The 22930-nt window shown below is 53.0% G+C and overlaps 1 pseudogene; it reads right to left on the bottom strand.

Annotated features, from left to right (window-relative positions):
• Positions 1–13331: 13331 nt before the first annotated feature.
• Positions 13332–15112, bottom strand: LOC102066810 (GTP-binding protein Rhes pseudogene; annotated as a pseudogene).
• Between the last annotated feature and the right edge of the window lie 7818 nt (positions 15113–22930).

The following is a 22930-nucleotide window of genomic DNA, read 5'->3' as shown; positions in this document are numbered from 1 at the left end:
AATTCAGCTTTGGGATAACTTCTGATATGGAAACAGCAAAAATTCCCAGACTGGAGCTGTTCTGCCAATGTGATTGATCTGGCCCCAAAATCACACCGCTGTTTTTCACTGGAAGCTGCTTCCATTCCCACCTCCATTTTTTTTTCTCTTCCAGGTGTTTATAATGAAACATAAAAGAGAGCTGCCTTTTCTTTTCCTTCTCTGAATCTTTCTTGGGTTTGTGTTTTGTTGGGCATTTTGTCCTTGGTAAGGAGGGTTTTCAATTTTGGTGTCTCTGGGCTTTGTTGCCAAGGCATTGAGGTCCCTTAGAGTCAGATGTTTTATTCTTCCATGAGGTTGGCAGCAACAACTTTTTGTGAACCAGATGCACTCTTAAAATTCAGAACCCCGCCCGATACATTAAAGGAAATTTCAGCTTCAGGCCAAAATCGATCTTTCAGTGTTTGCATAGCTCTTTAATTTTTTCAGTGTCATTCTTCTGCTTCAATCCTATCCATTATTTCTTAAATTGTAAAGAAAGCTCCTGATGATCAGGATTCACCCTCTGGCTGCAGAATCTTTACAAGAAAACATTTTTAACAGTTTGTGTTTGTCTGTATATTGCATTTGCTGTATCCTCCATGGCACCTTCACTGCATGGCTCCCTGTCTTTAGGCCAAGAGAATTTCTCTTTCCTAAGTGGTCTGAAACTGTCAGATTTCTTAGTTCTTTGTCTAGTTTGTGGGTGGCACTGGCAGAGCAGATGTTTTGCTATTCTCCCAGAAATATATTATTGTTCTTGCTAATTCAATATATGATTGTGTATGTGAAGGAGCTTTTTAATTAAAAACAACAAAAAAATGTATATGGCTATCTGTATATGTTAAGAATTACTGCAGTTGGAAGAGTCTGGAAATGAAATTAGAAAACATTTTAGGATTTGGGTTGTGGGCAGCCACAGCGTGGAGGACCCGAGGTGAGCTGAGCGTCCCCCGATGTCGCACGATGTCACAGATATCTTTATGAAAAATCCTTTCCTTGGGATTTTTTCTCCTGAGAAGCTGAGGGGCCTCAAGAACAAAATACAAACAATGGTTATCTGCTGTTGTGGAATGCAACAGGTGCATCTGTGATTGGGCTCATGTGGTTGTTTTTAATTAATGGCCAATCACAGTCAGGTGGCTTAGACTCTGTCCGAGCCACAAACCTGTGCTATTAATTTCTTTTTCTATTCTTAGCCAGCCTTCTGATGAAATCCTTTCTTTTATTCTTTTAGTATAGTATAGTTTTAATATAATATATATCATAATATAATAAATCAAGCCTTCTGAAACATGGAGTCAGATCCTCATCTCTTCCCTCATCCTCGGAGCCCTTTGCACACGGTCACAGCCCCGGACCCGTCTGTGCTGCTCTGGGTGTCCAGCCCTGGGTGTCCTGCGGGGCCGGGCAGCGCTGCAGAACGGGGACCTCCGGCTGTCCCCGCACGGTGCCACCGAGCCCGGGGCCAGCGCGGCGCCAGCAGCGGCTGCGGTAGCCGGGGCTGTCACCCCGTGTCCCTGTGCCACCTCCGTGAGAGTCACTCACTGCGGGAGCTGCGCTGTGCCCTCAGCCCCCCTGCCCTCGGTGCCCTGTAACTCGGGAGAGAGCCCGGCACACCCAGCTCCTGTGCCCCCTCCTGTTCCAGCTCCTGTGCCCCCTCCTGTTCTCTCTCCTGTGCCCATTCCTGTGCCAGCTCCTGTGCCCATTCCTGTGCCAGCTCCTATTCCAATTCCTGTGCCCCCTCCTGTGCCAGCTCCTGTGCCCATTTGTACTCCAGCTCCTGTGCCCTCTCCTGTTCTCTCTCCTGTGCCCATTCCTGTTCCAGCTCCTGTGCCCATTCCTGTTCCAGCTCCTGTGCCCATTCCTGTGCCAGCTCCTGTTCCCTCTCCTCTGTTCCCTCTCCTGTGCCCATTCCTGTTCCAGCTCCTGTGCCCATTTGTACTCCAGCTCCTGTGCCCTCTCCTGTTCCAGCTCTGTGCCCATTCCTGTGCCAGTTCCTGTGCCCTCTCCTGTGCCTTGCCCTATTCCAACTCCTGTGCCCACAGCACAGACAGTGCCCGCTCTGCTCCCACTCTCCCAGGAGGATGTTCCACCAAGAGGAGATGATTTCTGGATGATTTCTGGATGATTTTTGTCCTGTGTGCCCTCCCCATGTTCGTTTTTTACCGTCCCATGTGTTGGAAATGAATCACTTGTGAATGAAATTGTGCTCACGGTGCAGTCCTGGTTGCAGGGTTATTAAAATGGTGTCAAACACAATGAGCTGCTTTTCTGTCAATAAATGTGGTTGTTGGTAAATGTGATTTGCCTTGACCCACCTGTGGGGCTGCTCACTCCTCAGAGAGGTGTGTGTGTCCCATCTGTCTGTCCTGAGTTAATACTTCATGATTTTAAATGTTCATTTTGTTCAAGGCATGGTCTTGACAATATTCACGACTGTGGCAAATTCCTCTGTAATTTTTCTGTTGTTCCACCTCCTGGATCCTTTGCTCACTTCTTAATTTATCTGAATTCATTCTTCTTTTATACTGAGAACATGTTCAGGCAGGCTGCAGACTTATGTGACTGGTGGTGTTGGAAAAGGGCAGATCCTCTTTCCATTCCACAGTAGGCCTCCTTGTTTTGGTTACAATATTCAGGCTTTACAATTATGTTTTACTCACAGGAATACCCCACAGGAGCAGAAAAACCTCACATTTTTTCATTATTTTATCCCACTTCCATCAAGACCCACTTTTCCTGCCTCTTCCTGTCACTTGTCTCTGTCCCTCCCATCTCTTCCCTACCTACAGATGCCAGGGAACTTCTGATAAAGGCAGAGGAGGTGATTATTCCCCAGGTAAAGAATGGCAGCTTCTGCCTGTGTGAAGTCTGGGAGTTGCCTAATTAGAGCTGTAATCCCAGCGGGAGATTGAGCAGAGGCACAAAATACCTGAAAGCCAGAGGAGGGGACAGACATCAGCCCCCACAGCTCAGCAGCCCTCGGCTCTTTGCTGGGAAAATCACAAATCCTGAAGGAAAAGATTGCAGATAGCTCTGATCACCCTGTGATGCCTTTATTGATGAGGATTTTCCAAAAAACCTGCCAGGGTTGTGTTTGCCAGCACAATTCCCCTGCTGCCTGAGCCTGCAGCATCCAAGGGAGGATGGAGCTGGAGAGCACAAGGACAGGGAATTGCACAGGGATTGCCTGGTTTATAGGGGAGACTCATTGCTGAAAGGACTAAAAATTACATTAAAAAGGAGGGAAAAAAACAAAGAAAAGATAAAAGGAAAGGGGAAAGGGGAAAGGGGAAGGGGAAAGGGGAAAGGGGAAAGGGGAAAGGGGAAAGGGGAAAGGGGAAAGGGGAAGGGGAAAGGGAAAGGGGAAAGGGAAAGGGGAAAGGGGAAAGGGAAAGGGGAAAGGGGAAAGGGGAAAGGGAAAGGGGAAAGGGAAAGGGGAAAGGGAAAGGGGAAAGGGAAAGGGGAAAGGGAAAGGGGAAAGGGAAAGGGGAAAGGGAAAGGGGAAAGGGAAAGGGGAAAGGGAAAGGGGAAAGGGAAAGGGGAAAGGGAAAGGGGAAAGGGAAAGGGGAAAGGGAAAGGGGAAAGGGAAAGGGGAAAGGGAAAGGGGAAAGGGAAAGGGGAAAGGGAAAGGGGAAAGGGAAAGGGGAAAGGAAAAGGAAAGGAAAGGAAAGGAAAGGAAAGGAAAGGAAAGGAAAGGAAAGGAAAGGAAAGGAAAGGAAAGGAAAGGAAAGGAAAGGAAAGGAAAGGAAAGGAAAGGAAAGGAAAGGAAAGGAAAGGAAAGGAAAGGAAAGGAAAGGAAAGGAAAGGAAAGGAAAGGAAAGGGCCCACAACAAAACAAAATGTTGTTTTCCCTGTTAGCTCAGTGATGCATTTCTCTACAGCAGCACTGTGTAAACACAAGCACTGAGCTGGTTCTGGAGCTGTGTCCAGGTCACTGTTTTGGACTCACATCCTTTATTTCTTGCTCCTGAGCTTTCTGTGCCTCTTGGGTTGGGAATTTTGGGTTCCACAGTCCCCTGGCTGGGAGCACAGCTGGGAGTACTTTCAAAATCATTTCCCCAAGCTGCTTCAGCACCTTTCTTGGAATAATCCCTTTTCTGGGGGCTCTTCTGAAGCACAAAACACAAAGTTGGGCACTTGGGACCAGCAGTGACTGCAGCCTAGGACAAGTCCTTGGTGCTGCTTTTGGGCACAGCCATTCAGGGACTCAAACTGGGTTTCATGGAGAATAAAGCTTCAAAACTCTGTCTGCAGCACAAAAGTATTTTTTGTTATTTAGTGTGAGCCAAGCACAAAATACAAAACCCTCATAATAGAAAATTTAAGACACAGTGTTGGTAATTTTTGCTTTTGTCCTTAAATGGAGGGGGGGGGGGCAGAAGGAAAAGTAAAGTAATAATAAATAACAGGACCCAGTAAAAAAAGGGAGGTTGTGTCACCTAGTACAGACATCTCACAGCAGAGATGGTGATCCTTATGCCCTTGCAGCTCAAACACTGATTTTTGATCTGTTTTAGAGAATTCAGGTGTTCTGGGACATGGGAACCCCCTGCGGGCACCATCTTTAGATGAGAGGAAAAGTTTCTAGAGTGAGTCTAAAGGGAATTGGTTGAAGTCTCCTTTTCTACCTGGACCTTCAACTAAGATAAGAGGCCCAAAATCACATTTTTCAAAAGGGGTTATTCCTAGAGTTCTTGTCAATAGGAGACATCTAAAGTGCAGCATTCCCCTGGCACAGCAAGGGTTGATGTATTCTTCAAAGTGCTCTGCTGGTTTCATTGTCACCAGAGAGGGGTCAGCTGTGTGCCCAGCTGCTGTCCTGTGTGGGAAATAACAGAAATAACAAATCAGAGCACTTATCAAGTATTTCACTTTTTTTCACTTTTACATATTTATCACGGAAATCTCTGAAAGTCCATGGTCTGCAAAACAAGAAACGGTTGCCAGCACCTTGGCATGTCCCCATGGGTTCCAAGGCTGCAGCAAGAGGGACATCAGGGTTTCTGGAGCACGGACAAGAGTGGATTCTGCTGCCCGGGGATTAAGGACAGGGCCAGGATGGGGATGACCAGCCCTGCAGTGAAATCTGGGCAGGCCCTGCTTGGAGTGGACATTCCTGTGGTGGTGTTGCCCAGCCCGGGAGCCCTGCGAGGCTCAGGGGGCCCTGCCCTTGCAGGGCACAGCTTTGTGCCAGGGGAACAAACCCCACTTTTCCTCTCTTTTTCTGCAGCACCCCCGTTCTGTGAAGGCACAACCATGAGCCTGCAGGGTCAGAGCTGTCCTGAGGGCTGCCTGGGCACTCTGAAGGATGCAGCCATGGACACAGGTGTTTGCAGAGCAGCTCCTCATGGAGCCCCTTGATTCTGAAAAGCCTTTGTGTCAAGCAAAGCACAGCACGCTGAGCTTTGAGCTGCCAATTAAAAGGCAGAGGACTGTAAATCCTCTTTGCAAACATTTGGAGCCCTGCAGTGGGGGACTCCCTGAGCTCCTGCAATCTGTTCTGTCCCGGGGAAGAAATGTGCAGTGGCTCCATGCCTGAGCTGGTGGTCACAGGGGACACAGGTGTCAGTGTTCAGAGGGACTGGTGGTCAGAAGGACTGGTGGTCACAGGGGTCAGTCAGAGGAGCTGGTGTTTGCGGGGGTCGGTGGTCACAGGGGTCAGGGGTCACAGGATCCATTGTCACAAGGGTCGGTGGTCACAGGATCCCGTTGTCGCAGGGGTCAGAGGTCACAGGTTCCCGTTGTCGCGGGTGTCACCAAGTCCCCCGCCTGTCCCTGCTGCAATTCCCGCTGTCCCCACAGGGTGGCGCCAGGGAGCCGCTCCGAGCCCCGACCCGGTTTTGTCGGTTGTTTTGTTTTGTTTTGGGGTTTGGGTTTTTTTTTTTTTTTCCCTTTTTTTTTGTTTGTTTCTTTATAAAATTCTGCTCTAGGACACAATTCCAGGTGGGTTTTGTGTCCCGGGAGCAGAGGGCGCTGGGGTCGCACGGCACTGGGCCGGTTCCACAGGCAGAGGGTGAATCCAGGACCATGAGCTGTGCTTGGATCCAGCCATGGCATCACCAGGGCTGGAAAAATCCTCCAAGGCCAAGAAATCCAATGGCAACCCAGCCCTGCCAAGCCCACCTCTAACCCATGTCCCCAAGTGCCACATCCACGTGTCCTTTAAATCCCCCCAGCCACGGTGACTCCACCCCGTGCCAGTGAAATAAACAGGGCAGGAGATTTCTCTCCTTTTAGAATGGATGGATCACACCTATGTCACCACTGCTCCCAGGAGTGGCACAGAGAAGGAGGAAAATGCAGCTTTGTCTGCGGGTCTGTGGGCAGAGATGGGGGCTCCATCCTCATGAGGGCATCAGGAGATCCCCAGTTTTTGGTTTGATATTCGGGTTCCTCTGTCCAGACAACATCTTTCGAGGTTAGGGTGAGGGGTGAAAGGGTCTTAGCAGACACTGGATTCTGTTCCTCACGTCTAGACATCACTTCGATCACTCAAGTCCGTGTTGGCTCGTTGTTTTTAGGGGGTTTTGCTAGGTTTGGTGAGGGGCTTCTTCCTTTGCATGCCAACTTTGTTGTCTCCTCCTCTTCACCATCCAGGTGCCATCCTCCAGGAAGCAAAGGTGCCACTGGACAAAAGGAAAATTCCCAACCATCAACAACAGGTAGTTAACGAAAAAACTATTTACAACAGGTGATTACAACAACAAACAGTTTCAACTCCACCCTGGCAGCAACTGGCCCAACCTGAGAACTCTGCAACCTTTTTTTAAATAAATGGGCAACTTTTTTACTCATAACACCAGGGCTGAACAAACCTTTTGGAGAAGAAATTTCCCGCAGTATCCCATCTAAACCTGCCCTGGAGAAACCTGAAGCTGTTCGCTCTCATCGCCCTGGCAGAAGGGAGCGATGTTTTGGTCCCCAGGCTGTTTTGGGGCGTTTCCCAGGCGGGAGCTGCGTGTCGGGGATGCAGCCCCGAGGATGCTCCCGCTGCTCCCTCCAGCGCCGGGAACTCGGCGACCTTCCAGGCCTTTTGCAGCCTCAACAACGCCACAATTCCCCGAATGGCAGCCCGGCGGGAGAGCCCTAATGGGGCTCATGTGATGAGGTTTGTTCTCCGCAGAGCACTCAGCGGTTCAAGGCAAACACCCTTAATTACCGCTCAACGAGTAAGAGCCGCTCTGGGGTTTAAAATGTTTTGCTCCTCTGTCGGGTGTCCTTGGCGTGGGCGTTCGTGCCTGTGAAAAATGCGTATTTTATGATTGGCTTTTCGCAAATATTGAAATGGATGTTGTATGTGTTATGTTAGAAAGTGATGCTGTGTGGAAAAACGCCAATCGCTTGTTTTTAAAATTTTAGAAAGTTTAATAGTAATAAAATGGTTAAAAAGAATAGTAATACAATTTGAGTAATAACAATTTGGACAAATCGAATTAGGACAATATGAGACAATAAAAAGCAAAGAGTTACGGACGTCCGGGTACCTTTTTTTGGGCATCACGAGCCCGAAAAAGGAGCCACGTTAACAAAGGATTAACCCTTGAGAACAACATCAATTGCATATTCATACATCTCATACATGATGCATAAATTCCATTCAAACACAGGATTCTGTCTGGGCAGTGTCAGCTTCTTCCTTCTAACCCTAACAGCGCCTTTGAGGCAGGAAGAAGTTCGTTTCTTCTGATAATGGGGCAATAAATTCTTTTTCTCTGAAAGATTCAGAGGTCCTGTGGCTGCTATCTCGCTGCAAGCCCTTTCTGTTAAACAAAGCATCTTACATAGCATAGTTTCTATTTTAACAATTTTTTATAACCTAAAACTATATTTAACACAGTGCTTAAGAAAATTAATACAGCATTACTTTCTAATACAACACATATAATATTCATTTTAATATTTGCGAAAAGCCAATCATAAAATACATGCATTTTTCACATGCTGTATTAATTTTCTTAAGTAGTGTGTTAAATGTAGTTTTGGGTTATAACAAAATGTTAAAATAGAAACTATGCTGTGCAAGATACTTTTCTTAAAGAAAGGATTCGATAGCAGACACAGGACACCTAAATCTTTCAGAGAAAGAGAATTTATTGCTCTTTTATCGAGTTCTTCCTGCCTCACTCAGCTATGAAGATGCTGTTAGGATTCAGAGGAAGAAGTTGACAATGACCAGACAGAATCCTGTGTTTGAATAAAATTTATGCATCATGTATGAGGTGTATGAATATGCAACAGGCTGTTGTTTTAAGGGTAATCCTCTGTTAATGTGGGGCCTTTTCTGGGCTTATTTTGCCCAGAAAGATGTACCCAGACTGTCTGTAACTCTTTGTTTCTATTGTCTCGTATTGTACTAATCCTAATAGTCCAAATTATTATTACTCTAACTATATTACTCTTTTTATAACCATCTTATTTATTGAACTATTTATCTATTTAACTTTTAAAATTTTAAAAACAAATGATTGGCGGTTTTCACCGCACCGAGGCCGCCCATCAGTCAGGGCCTGAGCCCAGAGCAGCAGCCAGAGCCAATTAATCAGAGCCAATTAATTAATCAGAGCCAATTAATCAGAGCTGCTCCCTGCCCTCGGCTCCCAGCCCAGCCCCTTCCCCGGGTTGTTTGTGCTCCCAAATGAAGCTCGAGCATCTCTCAGCTGTTGGGGTTGTGCCACATGATGCTGAGAGGAATGAGGGGTTTGTCCTCACAAACAAACTGTGGGGCTGCTGGTAGATAAAAGCATAAAAGAAACGATGGGAAGGATTGTGCTGATTGATGGATGGAAAAAAAGAGATTTGCCTTTAAACAGTTTGTTTGTAGGTTGGCTGATAAATGGAATTGGATATTGAAAAATGAAAGAAATAATGGGGAAAAAACATAAATTCTATAAGAATTAGAAATTAGGGTTGTACATTAGAGGGAAATCTCTGGTATCAGGAATTTCAGGAGGTCTGTGCCTCTCAAGTACCTCAGAAATGGGGAAAGAGAGAAGGGAAATTGGATAAAAAGAAGGTTGCATCCTCCAAAAATTAGACAGACCCCAGGGGAATGCCCCATGGCCTCTCTCTTTATTCAAATGAAGTAAAAGGACACCCCTGCCTCCTTTTTGGACATAAACCTCTGGTGTTTGTGGATTAATTTTCCTGACAATGTGGAACAGAACAGGAGGGATCACACGGAGCTTTTCTCCCAAGGTGAGGACAGGGAGGAGTCTGGAGTGAGGTGGTGCAGCTGGGGGAAGGAGAGGGACAGCAGGAAGGTGTTCCAGACCTTTCTGGTGTTTTGGGAACAGGAAGAGCAGCCCTGGGTTCTGTGAGTTCACTGTGATGCTTTTTGTAGAGAAAACAGCACCAGAGACCTGAGCTCCAGCCAGGGCAGCACCGGGGGCCTGGCTGTGTCCTGGCACATCCCTCACTGCTCTGGGACAGCAACAGCCACGGCCTCCCCACAGAGGCAGAGCCTTTGTCCCACTGCGCCTTTGTCCCCTGCAGAACATTTCCCACCCCTCTGCACATGGACATCACAGCAGCCCAGTCAGGGAAAAGCAGCTCCAGCTTTAACCTGACCACTGAGAGCCAGGCAATGCAAGCCCTGCAGCCCCAGGGATGGGATCACAGAGCAGCCAGGACAGCTGGTGCTGCCTGCTCAGGGCTCACTGCAGATTTTCCAGATTTCCCTGGATTCTGTGGCCCTGCAGCAGCCCTGAGTGCCCAACCAGGGAACCTTCCCCTCTACATGCTGCACCTCCTGTGGGCTGGGGGCACCAGCAGCTGCTCTGGAGCCCAGAGCTCTCCTCCTGCTGCTCCCCTGAGCCCCAGGAGCTGTGGGTACCCAGGGCCACAGGTAACTCCTCTGCACAGCCCAGTGCTCCAGGGCAGAGCTGAGCCAGGGCCCTGCACGGCCACAGCTGCCTGACCCAAGGCCCAGCAAGGTGATTGCAACCCCAGCTGAGCCACCCCAGCCACAGCATTGCATGGGAGCCATGAACCCCCCTCCCAAACCCACAGTGCCCAGAGAGAGGGGTGCAGGCGGGGCTGGAGGGCTGGGGATCCCCCAACGCCATTCCCCCTGTACCTCTGCACTATTCCTGCACCCCTACACCATCCCTTTATCCCTACATCATCCCTGTGCCCTCACACCATTCCTGCACTACCCCCATGTGAGGGGATGGAGATGAGAGAGACGGAAACTGACTTGGTGATCAGAATCCGATTTTATTCTGGGATACAAACACTTATATACGATTTCAAGGAGACTAGTAATGTGTACTACAATGATAAGGTTTAAATCACATATACAAACTTCTGCATATAACATCTCTTGCTTGCAGAGTTTTAATGGGATTTTCTTTCTCCAGTAAACCTGTCTAATTAAATCTTCTTGCAATCCAGGACTAATTTTCAAAGTTCCGTTTGCCTTTGCCAAGGCATCCTGTTGTCAAATCTCTTATGTTAACCAGGTCCAAAGTCCATCATCTGTCTTGTGTCCCCCCAACATTCCATCACCTCTACACCATCCCTGTGTCCCTACACCATCCCTGTGTCCCATTCCCTCCTGTCCCTGCCCCATCCCTTTATCCCCACCCCATCCCGGTGCGCTCTCCCTGCCCCTGCCCTGCCCGGGGGGCGATGGGGCTGGGGGCGGCCCCGGGGGGGCTCTCCAAGGCTGGCAGGGGGCGGAGGGGCCCTACAAGGCTGGCGGGCATTGGGCGAGGGGCGATGGGTGCTGGAGAGCTCCGCCAATGGCTCCGCTCTTTGCTGGAGCCCCGCGCTGCGGGGCCAGGAGGTGCGGCCGGGCACGGGGTCGGGAGCTGCGTGCGAAGCTCCGGCACCTCCTGCGCGTTCCTCTGCACCTCCGGCACCTCCAGCATCTCCTGCATGTCCCTCTGCACCTCCTGCACCTCCTGCGCGGTCCTCTCCACCTCCTGCACCTCCTGTATGTCCCTCTGCACTTCCAGCATCTCCTGCATATCCCTCTGCACTTCTGGCACCTCCTGCATCTCCCTCTGCACCTCCTGCATGTCCGTCTGCATCTCCTGCATGTCCCTCTACACCTTCTGCATCTCCTGCATCTCCCTCTGCACCTCCTGCCTGTCCCTCTGCAGCTCCTGCTCCTTCATCAGCAGCTCCATCACCTCCTTCTGCAGCTCCGAGCCTCCAGCACCTCCCTGAGCATCTTCTGCACCTCCCTTTGCACCTCCTGCACCTCCTGCATCTCCCTCTGCACCTCCTGCATGTCCGTCTGCATCTCCTGCATCTCCCTCTGCATCTCCTGCATGTCCCTCTACACCTCCTGCATCTCCTGCATCTCCCTCTGCACCTCCTGCCTGTCCCTCTGCAGCTCCTGCTCCTTCATCAGCAGCTCCATCACCTCCTCCTGCAGCTCCGAGCCTCCAGCACCTCCCTGAGCATCTCCTGCACCTCCAGGGTCTCTGTTCCTGCATCAGTTGCAGCTGCAGCATCTCATGGTCAGGATCCACCTGCAGAGCAGTGGCTGCTGCACCCCGCAGGTATTGGGCTGGGCTGGGCTGGGATTTGGGGTCCTGGAGCCCCCAGGGAAGGCAGAGATGGGCACAGGGGGGCAGCTCGGGGGGCTCTGAGCCTGGGGAGGCCGCTGGGACCCCAAGAGGGGCTGTTTCCAGGCCATGGCCATGGATCACAGCCAGCCTTGCCCATCCCACTGTCCTCTTTCCACACTGCAGAGAGATTTTCCTTCTGTTTTTAGCACAGTGCTGTGAACCAAAGGGCCTGGGGCTCCTGATTCTGCATGCCCCAAACCAAAACCCGCCGTGGGAGGGGTGGGACTGGGGCAGGGCTGGCTGAGAGCTGGGGGCCCTGCATGGCTGGGGTGGGCAGGGACAGCCCTGGTGGGCACATCCCTGTGCCTGCATCCCTCACACCCGGCCCTGCTGTGGGCAGGGGGCACCACGCTGGGTCAGCTGCCCAAAGTGAGCTGGTCCTGGTCCTTCCCTGCAGGGAATTCCCTTTCCCCAGGAAAGGCTCCATCCTGTGCAGCTCTGTGTGTCCCCAAGGCTCTGGACAAGGGACAGCCACACACCTGGGCAGGGCGTCCTGGTGGCAGCATGAGGCACACAGCTCTGAGACAGAGGTGAGGGCAACCTGGGTATTTTTATTTTCCAAAAGTACCCATCTGTAATCCACAGATCCCCAATGTGCACAGGGTTTTACTCCGGACTATTCAAGTTGTGGAAAAAAAAAAAGGCAATTATTTATTCCATGGATATTTTGGTTGGACAATGAGGAAGTTGAAGGAGGGGGAAGTAGATAAATTTCCTTTTTAATAAACTGCAGACTAGGTTGTAACAATCCTCTGGCCACCTAGCTGCCAATTTCTATGGGGTGAAGACATAAACCACAGTTTCTCTCATTTAGGAAATATTATTACAAGCTGGATTTGATTCCTCATCCTCACTTTTTTGATAAGCGGGTCCTGGTGGCACCTGCCTGTCCCCTGTGCTGCCTGTCCCCCCCAGCTGTGCCCTGCCCTGGCTGTCCCCAGCCTCACCCCATTCCCTGGGAGGGTTTTCCCTGTCTGGAGCTCGCTGTTGTGGCTGCAGTGCCCACGGGAAGGGTGGCACCAGGGTGTGCCAGCAGTGATGCCCAGGGCAGGCTGAGCTCTCCCTGCTGGCACCTGCTCCCCTGGGATGGGGCTGGGACCCCCAGGTGCCCCCCCAGCTGGTCAGGGCCCCCCATCCTGCAGGGCTGGGCTGCTGAAAGCTGCAGAGCCCAAACCACCCATCCCCTGTGGGTCTGCAGGGTGACTCTTTATCCATCAGGCTTTGATATCTCCATTTCTGGTGTGTGTGTGGGGCTGCTGAGCAGGTTAAGTGCTCATTACAGCCAGGCTGGGCTGTGTGAAGGGAGAGTAAATCAGTTCAGGGCACACTCAGAACAGCAAACACGGCTCCTCTGTGCCTCCCCCTGTGCCATTTATTATGTCCTTTCAACATGTTTGTGTTTTTATTTCAGTGGATCAGCTGTCTTTTAATGGCTGGGTGTTATTTTCTGTGCTCAGAGGTGAGAAGGTGTTTTATTGTTGGTCTCTGCTGCTTGGTAAAAACTTCAGTGTGGGTAAATTATTAGAAAAATTATAACTCTGAATGTCCTGGCACTGCCAGGGGAGGCTCCTCCAGTGCCAGGACACTCCACATGAGGCTGGAGCACAGAGGAGGGAAGGCAAAATGCAGAGATTAGAGCATAAAACACTGATAGCAGGCACTGCAGCACCTGAAATACAGGAGAAAGAAACCGACACATTTTCCAGATCCACTTTTCAACAATTTATTTATTTGGAATGCTTAAAAATAAAAAAAAAAAAACAAACAGAAAGAGAATAGAGAAAACCAAACTGATGCACAGACCACCCTATCACATGCTCTACACCAGGTACAGGCTCAGGATGTGCTGTGGGTGCCAGAGCCATGCCAGGAGCTTGGAGGTGCTTGGGACGAGGTGACACCAGACCTGGGTGCCCTGGGACAGCGGTGATGCAGCTGCAGGTGCCCACACCTGCCAGAGCCCTGGTGTTTGTGCCCCCTGCCCTGGCTGACCCACGGCTGCTCCCCAGGTGAGCCTCCTGCTGTTTTGGGAACTCCCCACACCCATCCAGCACCCAGCATCCCAGCACCCAGCATCCCACCTCCCCATCACCTCCCGCCCTCTCCGCTCCCGTGGGCTGGGTGGGGAACAGGAGGGAAGGGGTGGGAGGCAGCAGGGGAGGTTTTGGCCGAGGCAGAGCCTCTCCCACCCAGCCCACCTGAGTTTGCAGGCGGTGCCAGCCCCGGGGCAGCGGCTCAGCACATGGAGCAGCTGTTGGTCTTGTTCATGGGCGGCCGGAGCGCCTGCTCCTTGGGCAGCGTCTCCCTCCTCTTGCAGAGCGCGGGGCTGAGCCGGCTGGGCAGGTTGGCCTGCTGCAGCAGCTCCCTGAACACCTCCAGCACGTTCTGGTTGTCCTTGGCCGACGCCTCCACGAAGCGCCCGTTCCAGTCCAGCTCCACCAGCGCCAGCGCCTCCTCCAGGGGCACGCGCCGCTCGCCGCCGCTCTCCGCCTTGTTGCCCACCACCACGATGGGAGGGAACTTGTCCTCCTTCACCTCCAGGATCTCCTCCCGCAGGCTCTTGACACTCTCGAAGGACTCGGCGTCGTCCACGGCGTAGACCAGGGCGAAGGCGTCGCTGTTCTGGATGGAGAGCTTCCTCATGGCTGGGAAGGAGTAGCTGCCGCTGGTGTCCAGGATCTCCACCTTGACCGTGGCCCCGCTCACCTCGTACTCCTGGCTGTGCAGCTCCTCCACCGTGCGCCGGTGCTTGGGCTCGAAGGTATCCAGCAGGAAGCGCCGGATCAGAGAGGTCTTGCCCACGCCGGCGGCTCCCAGGAAAACCAAGCGGACGTGGTTCTTCTCCTTGGCCACCAGGGACATGGCTGGCACGGAGGGGACAGGATGCTCCGCAGCTGGTGCTCACCCTGCAGGTGTCCCTGGGTGCCTGCAGCCCCGGTGGTGTGTCCGTCTGTCCGTCCTCCCTGTGACTCAGCGCAGCCAAGGAATGTTGGTGTCACCGCTCCGCGAACTTCTCTCCGCGGACTCTACAAGCCCCGAGCCCGGCTCATTTTTTTATCCTGGTCCCTCTGTGCCATGTGGCACCAAGCTGTCCAATCTCTGAGGGTTGTGGGTGCTGGAGGAGGGAGGGCAGGGAGGGAGGAGAGCGGGGTGCTGCGGGCCAATCCGCACAGCGCAGCCCTGGAGTGCAGCAGCAGCATTGCTGCATCGCCGCCGCTAGCGCAGGAAACCGCGGCACCGCCAGTCCCCACAGAGCTACGGCAGCTGCCCGGCCTGGGGGACGCTCAGTGCCCATCCCCAGCCCTGGCGTGGGGGACACTCAGTGCCCATCCCCAGCCCTGGCGTGGGGGACACTCAGTGCCCATCCCCAGCCCTGGAGTGGGGGACACTCAGTGCCCATCCCCAGCCCTGGAGTGGCTCGTGGCCAGCGCTGGACAGCGGCACCCACGGCGTTTCCTGCGCACTCGTCTGCAGACAGAGCTGCTGTGAACGTGCCCAATCTCCAGTGAAGCGATGAAATCTTTGGCTGGAGGGGGAAAATAAGCTCTCCCGCCTGTCATAACCTCCTCATTCAGCTGTCAGTTACCGGTGATTTTTGTGAAATATTTAACCAGAGGGGGAAATGAAATCTCTGCGAAGACGACGCGCGGCTCTCCGGGAGCAGATGCCGGAGCCACGGCCCTGACCCAGCACTGGGGTTGCTCTGGAGGTGCAGGCTGCCCCAGCCAGGGGTGTTTGCTCAGCACTCACCTTCATCCCACACTGGAGCTGTCCCAGAAGCTGATTGATGTGTAGTGCAAACACAAAGGGAGCTTGCACAGAAGTTCAAATAAGTTTCAGTCACAGACATGTTTCATGAAAAATCTTTTCCTTAGAATTTTTTTCTCCTAAGAAGCTCAGAGGCCTCAAGAACAAAATATCTGCTGCTGTGGAATGCAACAGGTGCATCTGTGATTGATGCAGTTATTTTAATTAATGGCCAGTCACAGTCAGCTGGCTTAGACTCTCTGTCCAAGACCAAAGCTTTTGTTATCATTCTTTCTTCTTCTATTCCTTTCTTCCATTCTATTGGTATAGTTTTAATATAATATATATAATAAAATAATAAATCAAGCCTTCTGAAACATGGAGTCAGATCCTCATCTCTTCCCTCATCCTCAGACCCCTGTGAACACCATCACAAGTTTCTAACCTAAATTTGTGGATGTGTGGGTTTTTTTGAGCTTTAATTCAGGTTTTCTTCCATAGCTAAGTGCCAGTTCCAGAATTTAGTTCTGGATGAATTTGTTCTGTTGATTCCAAAACCCTTTTCACTGGAATTACTCCTGCCTTTTAATTCTCCAGTTATTGTACATTTTAGCCGTGTTAGGAGCTTTCCCAGCTGATCTTATTATCAGGAGAGCCAAGAGATAATATATCAGGATGAGCAGGGCCCTGTCCTGGTGTCAGCCTGCCCTGGGAGAAGGGAAAGGTTGGGTCCCAGCAGGACTGACAGTGGGATTGGTGTCCAGGGCCCCACAGCATCGCTGGTGATGCGCCTTCCCTCACCAACGTGAAACTCCTTCTGGGACACTTCCTGAAGTGGAGGAGATCCCACTTCAGGGGATTTGAGGAGATCCCACATGTCAAGGACTGAGCTGTGGGAGCTGGAAGGAGCTGGGGATGCAGAAGATTTGATGGCAAGCTAAAAGCCAGGAGATGGAGTGGATGAGCAGAGGGTGCATGAAGGAAGCAGTGATGGGGTCTTGGTGCCAGTGCAAATGAGGAGCTGAAGGCAGCAAGGCAGGACAAGTAATCTCAAGCCAGTCCTTGGAAGCTGTTTAAAGCCAAACCCCTAATTTTTTTAATAAGAAGGAATTTGGTTAATGCCTCTTTGTGTTTGGTTTTCAAGAGAGATGGAAAGGGTTTCCCACAGTCCCTCCCAGCTGCTGCAGCAGAGCTCTGCAGGCTCTCAGCATGTCCTGGGGGCTCTGGTGACCTTGCTGCTGCTCATTTTCCCAGAATTTCATTCCAAAGGAACTAAAAACATGGATCTGTGCAATCTCACAGCACCCAGCATCTCCCTGACAGGTGCAGAAATGATGCCCAGGGTGAAGGAGGAACCCATGGCAGGAGGGAATGGAAACCTTGGGCTCCAGGCACCCCATCCTGGCTCTAAACCATCCCCCTTATTGCTGGCACCAGGGAAGGCAAATGCCAGGCAGCAATGCCATCCATGGAGGGCATCCAGAGCTGGGCATGGGGAGGGACCCTGGTGCTGTGGGAGCCAGGACTGGGGCACATCACAACCACTGCCCTTGGTGTGGGTCACTCCTGCAGAGTGTCCTGCCAGGTGTGGGCAGGGTGAAGGGCCAGCCTGGCTGTGGCACAGAGCTGTGGCACTGTGGGCACACCCAGAGTCACACAGAGCCAGGCTCTGCAGCCCCCCTGGTTTTTCACATCACTTGTCTCCCCTCAGTTCTCACATCTGTGCTGCTATGGTTACCAACAGCCTGAGAGGTTTTAAATCTCCCTCAGAGCAATGGAGGATTTCAGGGTAATCTTGTTAGGAGATGAGCAATGAATATTTCCAAAGGCCTTTTGCATGGATAGCTGTTCCCTGTGAGCTTATGGCCCCTGACAGCAGGGAAAGCAAAGCACGGGGGACTGAGCAGGGAAGGATGAGCACAGTGACTTGTTTGCCACTGCAGCCCTTTGTGCTCACTGTAAAGTCACTAGATTCTGAGTTTTTCAGGCCGTTTAGGTCAGGTATTACCCCAGAAAAAACCACTTCAGTCTGTGTTTTCCCCAGGGAAAGACTCACAGGGCCTTTATGGGCACTTGGAGATGGGGACAGTGATGGATGGAAAAGCTCTGTGTGCTGCCCAGTGGGGCTGGGATGGCTCGTGGGAGTGCCCAGCATCCATCTGTGGGGATTGTAATGCAGGTGGAATTTGGATCCTGCAGCCAGGGCACATCCTGCACCCACAGGCACTGGAGCATGGCAGGGCAAAGGCTCTGGGGGAAGGACTGAACCCTGCTCCTGGGAAAAGCCAACAGCTCTCAGCACAGCAGAAACCCTGGGGTGTGCTCCCCTCACAGGCTGTTTGCCAGCAGGAAAGCAGGAATATTGAACAATGTGGTGCCTCTTCTGTCCCTGCACCAGCCCTCAGAGCTCCTCTGCTGGAGGGGCGTGAGTGAAGCTCTCCCCAAAAACATCCTGATGTCCTGACAAGGTTTGAGACATCTTGGACAAATATTTGTCTCACTTTTCAGCTGATGTCTGGTGCCTGAAAGTGACTGAGTGAGGGGAAAGCTAGCAGAGCACAGCAGCCCTGCGCACTGGCCAAGGGCTCCCCAGCTCTGCTGCTGCTCCCAGATGGGAGGAAGGCAATTTGCACCCTCAGAACAGCCTGTGCTGTGCCTGGCGTGCTCCGGGGAGCTCCTGCCTCGGTGCTCACAGGGAACAGCAGCTCTGATGTTCTCAGCACTGGAGCTGCTGGTGCTGGGCTCTGCTCCAGCCCTGGACACGGTGCCCAGATCAGCTCTGCTGCTCTCACAGGGTGACAGAGCCCTGGCTGGCCCATTGCTCACAGGCACTGAAGCAGCACTGTGGCTGTGCTGGTGAGCAGGCTGCAGCACCGTGGGGCATTGCCAGGAGCCTGAGCCAGCTGCTGGAGCTGCTGCTGAGTCCTGCAAAGGGCCCCCAGTGCCTCAGCAGCCTTTGCACCCCACAGCAGCACAGGGAGAGTGAGCACTGCCTGGGGGGATGCTCCCACCCCACCCCACCTGCTCGTGCCCCTGCCTCTGCTTCTCCCCTTGGAGAATTCACAGAATTCACAGAATCACTGGGTTGGAAAGAGACCTTCAAGACCATCGAGTCCAACCCAGCCCCAACACCTCACCCAAACCCTGGCACCCAGTGCCACATCCAGGCTTTGTTAAACACACCCAGGGATGGGGACTCCACCACCTCCCCAGGCAGCCATTCCAGAACTTTATCACCCTTTCTGTAAAAATCTTTTTCCTGCTGTCCAACCTGTATTTCCCTTGGTGCAGCTCGAGGCTGTGTGCTCTGGTTGTGTCAGTGCTGCTGCAGACAGAGCCCAGCCCCAGCTGAGCACAGGCACCTTTCAGGAGCTGTGAGAGTGATGGGGGCACCCCTGAGTCTCCTTTTCTCCAGGCTGAGCATCCCCAGCTCCCTCAGTGGATCCTCACAGGGTTTGTGTTCCCGGCCCCTCTCCAGCCATGGATCCATGGTGGATGGGAGGCTGGCTGTGTTTCCAGCTGTGTTTCCAGCTGAGGTGCTGAGAGGGAAGTGGCAGCACTGGGAACCCCCCCTGCCCTGCCAGCTGTGCCCCAGCTGTGCCCCTCACCTTGGAGGGTGGATCGTGGCTTCTCCCACCTGGAATGAGCCCAGGTGAAACAGGAGAGGGAGGAGCAGCTGCTGAGGGACAGCAAAGGGCCAGCCCGGGCTGTGTGAGGCACAGGAGGGCACAGGGTCAGCGAGGCAGATCCTCCCCCGAAAGGGTTAAAGCTGCCTCTCCGGAGATGAAATCCGAATGGCCTTTGATTCAGCGGCAGGTGAGAGGAGAAACCCGAGCCCTACGGCTGCCACCCCCCTGGAGGGGATGCATACATGGATCAGCCATACGTGCTGCTCCTGCCTGGAACAGCCCGGATCCTGTTCCCAGAGGGGCCACCAAGGGCCACCTGCCACCCCGAGGGGCACAGCCGGGGGTGCAGCACCTACAGGGGGTCCCACAAACTCCTGCCTGTGACCCCCAGGGCCAGCTGGGCTCAGAGGAGCTGAGTGAGAGAGCTGAGGGCTGAGCTTTGCCCACAGCCCCGGGCTGGTGTCAGTGGGGATGGAGGAGACCGGGGCTGGGTTTGGGGCGCTCCCTGAAGGGAGGTGTGGGAGGACATCCCTGCTGGAGTCACTCATCACTTAGGGGAAGTGAATCCTCACCTGTTGATGCCTCTCACAGCCAGGCTCACGGAAAGCAGTGTCACCTGTGCTGCCAGCAGCGCAGAGACTCAGCTGTGACACCCAGTTTTAGGCATAGGATGACCCTGGCATGGCTGCTCTGCCCCTCATCCTCCTCCATGCCAAAGAGACCATCTGGGGTGTGGAACCCTTCCCTGACCCCAGCCCTGTTCCCTGGGGAGGGCAGGAACCGCGGACAGCCTGTTCTGAACCACCTCGGGTAACAGAACCCAGCCTCCCTGTAAACAAACACCTCACCAGGGACTAGAGGGATTTAGTGTAGCTGTGCTCAGGCTCAGAGGAGTTCCTATAACATCCCTTATCTTGCTCTGGCTGGATTATTGGCTGGAGCAAAGAGCTCGCCTCTCTCCAGGCCACCAGCACGGCTTTTCCTCGGGTGACATGGGGTGACAGAGCAGAGCTCTCGGGCCATCAGGGGGTGAAATGTGTGATGCTGAGGGCTCCTGCAGCCCTGGGGTGCCAAGGGGGAGCAGAGCCCCAGAGCTCTGTTCTGCCTGGCTCTGCCTGGCTTTGCCCACTGCAGTGGCATCAAGGAGGGAAGCCCAGACCTGGCAGGTGCCTGAACCTCTCTAGGCACAAGATAAGGCTGAATATTGGTGCTGATCTGCTGGGGGCCCAGTAAAGAATGGTGAAGTATTACCAGGTACATGGGCAGCCAGTTTTAGCTGATTTTCTGCATGCTGCTCCTCCACTTGGGATTGAGCCCTGAGCCTCCTCCACTTGGGACTGAGTTTCCTCCATGTGGGACTGAATCCTGAGCCTGAAATGTGGAGAGAGGAGAGGGAGAGGGAGAGGGAGAGGGAGAGGGAGAGGGAGAGGGAGAGGGAGAGGGAGAGGGAGAGGAGCTGCTCCAAAGCTCAGAGAAAGCCTGGCACCCTTGAGGGATGGCTGCAGGGATTTTGGGGAGGCAGGAGTGGGTATGAGGCTTCTCATGGCAGTGTCAGAAGGAGATGGGATCTTCAGCAGATCCACAGCATTAACACAAGGTGCAGGGAGTCTGGTGCTGGCAGGGGATGCCCAACACCCCAGGTTTGGCAGACAGGAGCACACAGAGGTTCCTCACCCCTCCAAGATGCTCTGCAGCCCAAACTGGGCCAGCATCCCTCTGTGCCAGGCTGTCACTGAGGCTGCCAGGGCACTGCCCCATCCCCAGAGCTCCAGGCTGTGCCCCTGCCCAGGGCAGTGCTGGCAGCCAAGCCTCCCCTGCCCCTGTCCTGCTCCATGCCATGCACAGCCAGGCAGACCTGATGTTCTCACCCTGAAAACAAACTGCTGCATTTCTTTTTTCCTGTCCAGAGTGCATGGAAATGTCATTTTGTAAACATCCCCCAGTGCTCTGCCTGCCCAGGGCTGCCTGTCACTGCCCAGGGGCCCTTCCCCACTCACTGCATGGCCTTGGCTCCCTGGGCTTTCATGCCACAGCTCCCAACTCTTCCCCCAGTGACTTAAATAACCAAATAAACTTCACATGATGGGGCATAAGTGACCTCAGTGTTGTCCTGGATCTGAGCTGATTATTGCCCTAGACACATTTATGGTCAAACTGCTCCTTCCAATTCAGGGCAGGAGCAAAGGACAGCTCTAGCCAAAAGCAAGGTTAAAATAAAATGAGGCTTGCATTCATTTTACAGGGCAGTTTGATGCTCCCTGTGAATGTGCCACAGTGCGGGGGGACAGGGTGGCAGCTCCTTGACTGCTCCCTCACTGTGGAGTCTCAGCATTTTGGTCTGGCTGCCCCTAAAACCTCTCATCTTTTGGGTTCAGAGGAGAAAACCTCTGTCCACTACTAAAACCTCACATCTTTTGGGTTCAGAGGAGGAAACTCTGAAACCCACTCCCAAAACCTCTCCTCTTTTGAGTTCAGAGGAGAAAACCTCTGCCTGTCTCCAAAACCTCTCCTTTTTTGGCTTCAAAGGAGAAAACCTCTGCCCACTCCTAAAACCACTCCTCTTTTGGGTTCAGAGAAGAAAACCTCTGCCTGCCCCCCAAAACCTCTCTTCTTTTGGGTTCAGAGGAGAAAACCTCTGCTCACCCTTATAACCTCTCATCTTTTGGGGTTCAGAGGAGAAACCTCTGCCTGCCCCCCAAAACCTCTCATCGTTTGGGTTCAGGGAGGAAGCCCCTGCCCCCCCAGTTCCCAGCAGCCCCCCAGTGCAGCCCCTGTCACCCTAAGAGCTCCTGACAGCCCCGCTCGGGCAGCGCCGCGGCGGCTCCGCAGCCTCAGCCGGCGGCTCCGGCACTGTCAGCACATCTCATGGTTGTGACATTGTTCCTGTCGGGGAGGATCAGCAGCAGCCAGGCCTGGCTGTGCCCAGGGGCACCGCCCTGCTGAGCCTGGCTCCAAGCTGGCTCCCCGTTTCTGGCACCCACACAGCTCTGGAGGTTTTGGCTTGCTCCAGGTTTTTGTTCGGGAGGAATCACAGCGGTGCTGGTGAGCCATAGATGGCAGCTTGGCCTGGCTGCTGTGGAGGGGCTCTGCCTGCCCTGGAGGATGGGCTGTGCCATTCTCAGGCCTGCAGGACTCTGCAGTGCCCTGCTCCAGCCCCCTCCTGTCACTGGGAGCTGAGCAAGGGCGTCCCTCTGTGAGCAGAGACACTGGGGACGGTCCCCAGCAGGACAGGCTGAGCCAGGCGGAGTGGGCATGGAATCACTGAACCATGGAATCATGGAATCACAGAGCCATGGGGTCACAGAACCATGGGATCAGAGAACCATGGAAGGACAGAACTATGGAATGACAGAACCATGGAATCATGGAATCATGGAATCACAGAACCATGGAATCACAGAACCATGGAATCATAGAATCATGGAATCACAGAACCATGGAATCACAGAACCACTGAATCATAGACTCTTGGCATTACAGAACCATGGAATCCCAGAACCATGCAGTCACAGACCCACAGAATCCCAGAACCACAGAATCCCAGAATCATGGAATCCCAGAACCATGCAATCACAGAGCCATGGAGTCCCAGAGCCATGGAATCACAGAACCATGGAATCCCAGAACCATGGAGTCCCAGAGCCATGAAATCACACAACCATGGAATCACAGAACCACAGAACCATGGAATCCCAGAATCATGGAATCCCAGAACCACAGAATCATGGAAGGGCAGAACCATGGAATCACAGAACCACAGAATCACAGAACCATGGAATCCCAGACTCATGGAATCCCAGAACCATGGTGTTACAGAATGGTTTGGGTGGGGAGGAACCTCACAGATCATCTCAACCTCCTGCCACGGCCACCCACCAGACCAGGCTGTGCAGGTCATGTTCTGTGACTGAAAGATGAAGGACCCAGAGTCACATTTGCAGGAGGGGATTG

The sequence above is a fragment of the Zonotrichia albicollis genome, chromosome 19, assembly GCF_047830755.1.
Source record: "Zonotrichia albicollis isolate bZonAlb1 chromosome 19, bZonAlb1.hap1, whole genome shotgun sequence".
Taxonomy (NCBI): Eukaryota; Metazoa; Chordata; class Aves; order Passeriformes; family Passerellidae; genus Zonotrichia; species Zonotrichia albicollis.
Note: the sequence above shows the minus strand (reverse complement) of the source record. Positions and strands in the feature narration are given on the sequence as shown.